The sequence below is a fragment of the Leuciscus leuciscus genome (assembly GCF_965113295.1).
Source record: "Leuciscus leuciscus genome assembly, chromosome: 12".
NCBI classification, from domain to species: Eukaryota; Metazoa; Chordata; class Actinopteri; order Cypriniformes; family Leuciscidae; genus Leuciscus; species Leuciscus leuciscus.
Genome location: NC_138736.1, coordinates 16,652,775 through 16,660,724, shown reverse-complemented (window position 1 = coordinate 16,660,724; position 7,950 = coordinate 16,652,775).

Sequence of the window (7,950 nt, the reverse complement as noted above, 5' to 3'; positions counted from 1 at the left end):
TAGGATTGATATTCAAAACGGTAAGCACACACTGCTTTGTTTATGGTTTGTGTATCTGCAGCATCGGTTTCCCTTTTTGAATGACGAATATAGATGAATATATCTTCAGAAATAGACAGTTCTCTCATTTACACGCAGGCGCAGAACATGCATTCTAGCTGACAGTCGGCTGTAGTACTCTCTGTGTTCAAGTGCAGCTTTTTTTTTCCCCGACGCGAGGCGACAACAGTCAGCTTTCATAAGCGCTAGTTCTTTGGCGTCGGTTTGGTGTGTCCCAAGCTTTACATTGACTAGAACCAACAATGAACTGGAAGAGACAGGGGGTATAAATACACAGGGTACTTAACTTGACAGCTGAACGTAATCTGTAACAAAGGAGACTAATTAGCAGGTGATCAAGATTGAACTGAAGCACATGAAACAAACACACAGGAATGAAATGAACACAAGACACAATGAAACTGTTACACTGGCATGCAATACATCTTGGGATAGGCTAGGCCTAGGGAAAGAAGGACACATTTGTAGGACATTCATACTAGAAGCGTTCGAATTTGGACAGCCTTCATCGCAGTGCTGTGACTGTTGTGCTTCGAATGCAGCATACGAAAGACGCAGCCTCTGGATTGAAACACAGCTATTGAGTCAGCATAATGTTTATTGCTTAATTTATGGATTGCCAATTACGGTTAACGCTGACCAACTAGAAACTTCAAGTATCTCTTAAGGAGAAAAAAGCTTAAACTTTTTTTTTTAAAGTCTGGTCAAGCTGGAATCACAACTATTTTATGAGTTTTATGAGCCTTTTGATATTCCTCTTCGAATCAGACTAATTTTGCTTGAAATATGTTGTACATTAAATTATTGAACATTAATTATACCTGCAATACATTTATGTTGGTTCTGTTCTGTTTACCCTAAGGGGGGTTATGCACCCTATGCTAGGCTGCATGGATGGGCAGGGAGTTCTTGCCCATAACAGAACCATACCGCCAATCCAAACTGTATGCTAATTGTCAATCATCTTTGATGATAGTGGTCCTGACAGAAATGAGATTGCATGAAACGTAAAATAGTTATGAATTGCCATGAAGGAGGAAACTCAATTTAACAAGCTTATAAAAGCTTAAAGAATAAGGTAAGAGAAAGCAATCTCTTGCAAGCAGTGTAAAATGTCCTACATTGCCAGATTGTAACTGGTTTAACTGGAAAGCAACCGTATCAGGACCAAAATCAGATGAAATTAAGATGCTTTGCTCAAGGGCACAACAGTCAGAAAAAGAGCTCATGGTGGGATTTCCTGTTCATGCGGAGCACTCATGCTCCATACCCACAAGCTCTAGCTTCAGAAGCCGATGCTTTATCAATTAGGGCCATTATTCACTGTCTCCATGCTGTTCTGACGTGCTCTTTTCCATGGCCAATTAGCCAAAACACAGTTCCAATACATCACTGTATCCCACAGATTCTTCTCTCGCAGACTGTTTTGCCACGGTCCATAAGCTCAGCAGAAACGCCACAGCCTCGACCACGGCCTTAGAATAGTTAATTAGCCCTTCTATTGTCGAGAGAAATTTTGGCACAGCTAGCCGGGAAGAAACAGAATAGAGGGAGGAAAATGGTAAATCAGCTCTAGACATTATGTTATGGTGCTTGCTGAGGCTTTGTACTTTGAAGTATGATTGCTGTTGCTGTTGCTGTCTCACATCCATTAATAGAGCTTTCCAGCATTTTAGTCAGAACTCAAACTGTGTTCACATTTTTGTTGGGTTTGTGTTTGTCCTTGTAGGAAATGTACTTCTCCCACATCTTTCTTTAGTAAGGTATTTGTTTCATAAAATGTTTTGTTGTACTTGTTACAAGAATTGTTTAAAATTCTTTCATCATGTACTTCGTGCAGCTTTTCTCACATAACAACACTCAGGGTGTGAATTACACAAGCTTTGGTATAGAGAACAGGCCAATGAAGGCTAGAGCACACAGCCATTCAAAAGTCAGTTAATACTTTTATTCAGCAAGGATCAAAACATTTACCAAAAGTGGCAGTAAATGCATTATAATGTTTGAATGGTTTCTATTTTGAATAAAAACTGTTCTTTTGAACTTTCTGTTCATCAAAGTTTCGTGAAAAATTCATCAGTTTCCACAAGTGTTTGAGACACCTAAAAACTAATTATTTTTTAAAGTCCATTTGGTGACACTAGTGACACATAAGACACAGCTTTAAGATTAAACTGTCAAAAAAATCTGGCAACCATGAAATGTCACTTGTTAACTAAACCAAACACTTTCGCTTTCTACTGATAGCACTATGGATGAGGATGTTTTATCGTTTGAATGAAGTTCTTTTACAAATAATTTACCTCAGAGTGACGTAGTTAAGTCTGTGAAAGAAAAGCTATGGACAAAACGCCTACAAAGGACAGAAAAAAATTAATCAGCTTGGGGAATAGTTCTCAATGGAAGTCTTCACTTCCTTTCCTTGAGTTTTAATTAATCCCCAACCAATCTGGAGCTCAGGTAATGGGCTTAAGGGAAACCATCTGTGTAACACATTCAGGGTTAGCACTCAGTCCAGCCATACATGGTTCTTACAGCATCTTCCATAAAATCAGCAGCTGTTCAAGCAAGCTCTCAGCGTGGACAACAACATTATTTGTCCTTCACATGGATAGTGTTTATACTGCCTCATTCAGCTGTGTGAAGAGGGTTTGAGAGTCTTGCAGAACAACTGCTCATTCACAATATTAATTCAATATAAAAACAGTTATATAAAGGGTATTTATCCATATATACTGATGAGCCAAAACATTATGACCAGTGTTACACCTGGCTCAGAGATGTAACATAAAGGGAGACGACACGGCGGAATCACATTTTAACATAATATTTATTTACAACAAAACATAATGACACACAACTGGAGCATGGCTCTGGCAAACTGCTCGAGCAACAAAGGAGCAGCCGCAGGCTCCACTCCTGGTGGTGCCCTTCCGTCAATTCCTTTAAGTTTCAGCTTTGCAACCATACTCCCCCCGGAACCCAAAGACATCGCTCCACCAACTAAGAACGGCCATGCACCACCACCCACAGAATCGAGAAAGAGCTATCAATCTGTCAATCCTTTCCGTGTCCGGGCCGGGTGAGCTTTCCCGTGTTGCTGATTTAACATCAGTTTGTTGACAATCACGGGAGAAAAAAGGTTTCAATAAATTTACATGACAAACTTGGGTTGATTTATTTCTGTCTGGGGTTGCAATTTCATAATTAAGGTCGGACAACGAGCGCATAACAGTGTATGGTCCCATAAATTTTGCACAAAACGGAGAGCCCACTAAAGGCAACAATGCCAAAACCTGGTCCCCAGATTTAAATACCCGCTGTTCAGACTGACGATCAAACAACTTTTTCATCTTTATCTGCGCTTTTTCCAAATTTTTTCGTGCTGCCTGACCAACCAAAAACAAACGTCTTCTAAAACCATTTACATATTCAAGCAAACTTTTTGGTGGCTGTTTACCTCTTAACTGATCACCCAGAACGGCAAGCGGACCGCGCACCTTGTGTCCAAAAACCAAATCGTTGGGACTAAAACCCAAACTAGACTGTGTGACCTCCCTTACAGCTAACAAAAGCCAGGGAAGTCCTTCCTCCCAGTCTCGATTTAACTCAACGCAATACGCACGTAAAAGGGACTTAAGCGTTTGGTGAAACCGTTCCAGCGCCCCCTGGCTTTGAGGATGGTACGCGCTGGAACGGTGATGTTGAACTCCCAACTGTTTCAAAATTTCCGCAAACATTTTAGACGTAAAATTCGTTCCCTGGTCACTTTGAATTACCTTAGGGATACCGAAAATTGAAATAAACTGAGACAGGGCTTTTACAACGGACCGAGTAGTAATATTACGCATCGCATAAGCCGCTGGATAGCGAGTACTTTGACACATTACAGTCAAGAGAAATTTACTTCCCGACTTCGAGGGAGGTAACGGACCAACACAATCAATCAACAGATGTTCAAAAGGTTGCTCTACTGAAGGTATTGGATACAAGGGAGCCGGTTTCAATGGTTGATTAGGTTTTCCGGTCACTTGGCATGTATGACATGTTTTAATAAATCGCGAGATATTCTTCTTCAATAATGGCCAATAAAAATGCCTCAAAACCCTGTCATATGTCTTTTTTACACCTAAATGCCCAGCTTTATCACCATGAGCCAATTGGAGTACAACATCTCTGAACTTCTCAGGTACAACAACTTGAATCTGTGACTCACCACCACACTCTTCACTCTGGGCAAGCCACTTTCGCAACAATACTTCATCATGTATAAAATATCCAGTTGCGGCACTCTCCACATCTTCTGGTCGGAGAACAGCAGCAAACAACCTCTTCAACTCAAGATCTTCCCTCTGTGCGATGACAAGTTCTGCACGAGAAATTTTAGACAAGAGAGACAATCCAAGAGCAACCGGTACGCTGGTATTAGTCAATTCAACCTCATTCAGTTTTTTTTCCTTAGACCGCGTCACAACACAAGACGCATTCTCCATCTCTCGACACCCCTGCTCAGGTAAGGACTTCGGAGTGACAATTGGTGAAGGAGACAGCACCGGCCACACACTCTCACCAGCCAAATTGTTGCCCAAAATGATATCAACTCCCTCCACAGGCAAAGAAGGGCGCACTCCCATAGTCACTTCCCCATCGACTAACTGGGATTGCAAAATAAATGTATGCAAAGGTACAGACAACGTTTGAAGTGTAATCCCTCGAATTAAAACATTTTTATCAATATATGAACTAGATGAAAATGGCAGTACGGATTCCAAAATAAAAGACTCTGAAGAACCAGTGTCCCGCAAGACTCTTACCGGTACTCTCTCACGTCCATCTACAAGAGAAACAAACCCTTTCGACATAAATGGCCCATATCCTGTATTGGGTTTATTTTCAAAGCAACTTTTTGTCACAGACAAATTTCCCTCCACGTCACCAGGCATATGCGGCAGACAACTCATCAAAAGCACAGGCGCAGAATTTTTATTCTTGCCCCGTCCCTGTTTGCTTTTAAGTACAGGACATTCATTCTTCCAATGTCCAACTTCCAAACAGTAACGACACATAGAATCAGATATCACCCTCCGAGAAGGTGCACCTCGATCACGTTGTTGTGATAGTTTAAGATCAGAATGTCCATTTCCGCAACTCCCATAATTAAATCGATTCTTATGAGTCAGAACAAAATCATCTGCTAATGATGCAGCCTCCGTGGCAATGCGAGGTTTATTTTCGTTAATGTATACTGCAATTTGATCAGGAACGATATTTTTCAACTGTTCAATAATTATCATTTCCCGTAACTCACCAAATGTCTGTACTTTGGATGTCATACACCAGCGATCAAAGTGATTACTTAACTCCCGTGTAACCTCCACATGAGTTTGTCTCTCACTTTTCCTCCACGTCCGAAAACGTTGGCGATAAGCCTCTGGGACCAACTCAAAAGCTTTTAACACAGCAGATTTTACACTTTCATACTTCTTTCTGTCCTCTACTGAAAGAGCAGTATACGCTTCCTGAGCTTTGCCCACTAACACAGACTGAAGCATAACTGTACGGTCGGTCTCCGGCCATCCCCGTTCGTCTGCTATGCTTTCAAATAATGAAAAGAAAACATCAGGATCTTTCTCATTAAAGACAGGCAACAATTTCAGACTACTAATTAAATTAAACGAATAGTCTGCGTGATCCCCAGATGAGCTCCCCTCACCTCGAAGTTTCAGGCTCTCCAACTTTAATTGAAACTCTTGATTCTGTCGCTCTACTGCTAATTTCTGCTCATTTCTCATTTTTTCAAACTCCATTTCACGCTGTCTCATCACATCCTCCAGTTTACATTTTTCTAATTCTATCTCACGATCACGCATCTCTTTTTCATGCAATTGTTGTATTTTAATAAGCTCTTTCTGCTGCTCAAACGATAACCCAACGAATGAAATTGATTTCTGAGCTACACTTTTTCCAGACATGATTGGTAATATCTGAAGATCGCTCAATTACTTTCTTACCACTTCCCGCACCTCGTCTTTTCTCAATCGCTTATCAACACCACTCAATTCATACCATTCCACAATTTCCCACAGCTGTTTCTTCGAACACAGATTTAACAACTCATCTGACGGAGCTTTACAAAATTCTTCAATCGATGCCATAATGTAACAATACAAAAATAAAAAGAATAATTTAACCTACCAATAATTCTAATACCAATTCAGCTCAGGTAATTCTTACGGTCAAAATCTGTGCATCCATTCTCCACCTCCCCACCTAATCATAACACCCCTCTAACTATCTACTACTAATCTTCATGCGCTCCCGAGAGTCAAGCCCTTTGAAGCACCCGAATACCGCTGGCGCAGAACCGAACAAACGGTTCGGAACTAACACCACGGCAGTGCACTCGACCCAGGAGACACACAAAAATAACAAACTAAAACAACAAAAAAAACAACAAACAAATGTCACTACTACCTAACTGGGGAGTATAAAGAAACACACCATTTTAACCGCAAGAACTCACCTTTTCAGTGCTGACCAAAATAAGAACCAATGCTTCATACCGATCTTGTTTTGTTTTTTTCCGCCTCAGTCTCTCCCACCTAACAAATAAAGATACAACAACTTATTAACCAAACAATTTTAAATTGGACGAGCCCCCATATGTTACACCTGGCTCAGAGATGTAACATAAAGGGAGACGACACGGCGGAATCACATTTTAACATAATATTTATTTACAACAAAACATAATGACACACAACTGGAGCATGGCTCTGGCAAACTGCTCGAGCAACAAAGGAGCAGCCGCCTCAACAAACTCTCACACCAGGTTTAAATAACAGCCAAGACGAGCATCAGGTGTACTCCAATCACGCCTCAATCACAGAACCTGCCAATGAAAAGAAAGAAACCAAAACACCCAAGCAACACAATCCTAACACCAGTCACAGGTGAAACGAATGAAAGGCCATATATTAAGGTCTAGGTAAAATAGATGGTCAGGAAACAATCAGTGTGGATGCAGGAGAAATGTGCAGGAATAAAGATAGACTTTGACAAGGGCCAAATTGTTACGGCTAGGCAACTGGGTTTGAGTATCTCTAAAACGGCAAGGCTTGTGATTGCTCTTGGTCAGCAGTGGTGAGAATTTACCAACAGTGGTCTGAGAACCAAAAAACGACGACAGGGTGACCCTGGCGTCCAAATTCTCCAGATCTCAAATCAGTTGAGTATCTTTGGGATATGCTAGACCAACAAATTCAATACATGGTGACTCCACCTCCCAAATGACTTCAAGAATCTGCTGCTAACATCTTCAGGGGTCTTGTAGAACCAACAGCATATTAGTCATAATGGTGGTCATAATGTTGTGGCTCCTTGGTGTGTGTGTGTATATAAACAGATGGCAAAATGAAACTTGTATCCATATACTGTATATTTGTATTCCCACTAAATGTGGATGGGGCTTAAACCAGGAGTTTGCCCAAATATATGAAATGCCAATTTTAAATCGACATTAGATGCAATACAAAAGTAAACGGAACGTATTAAATAGGGTATGCACACAGAAACGTCACCTCAAAAAAATTAAATAAACAAATAAAATATTAATACAGACCTCTTAAAGGTGACATATTATGCCCCTTTTCACAAGATGTAATATAAATCTATGGTGTCCCCAGAATGTGTCTGTGAAATTTCAGCACACTAACTTTTTTTTTTATACATGCCATGGGATTAATCAATGCATGCTGATGAATGATGTATAATAATAATAATAATTAATCTGCACAACCTAGTTTTGCACTGATGTAACAAGACTGACAGTGACAATAAGACCTCATGTTAGCATAACATTATTTTTTTTTTAAACATGTATGTTCTTTA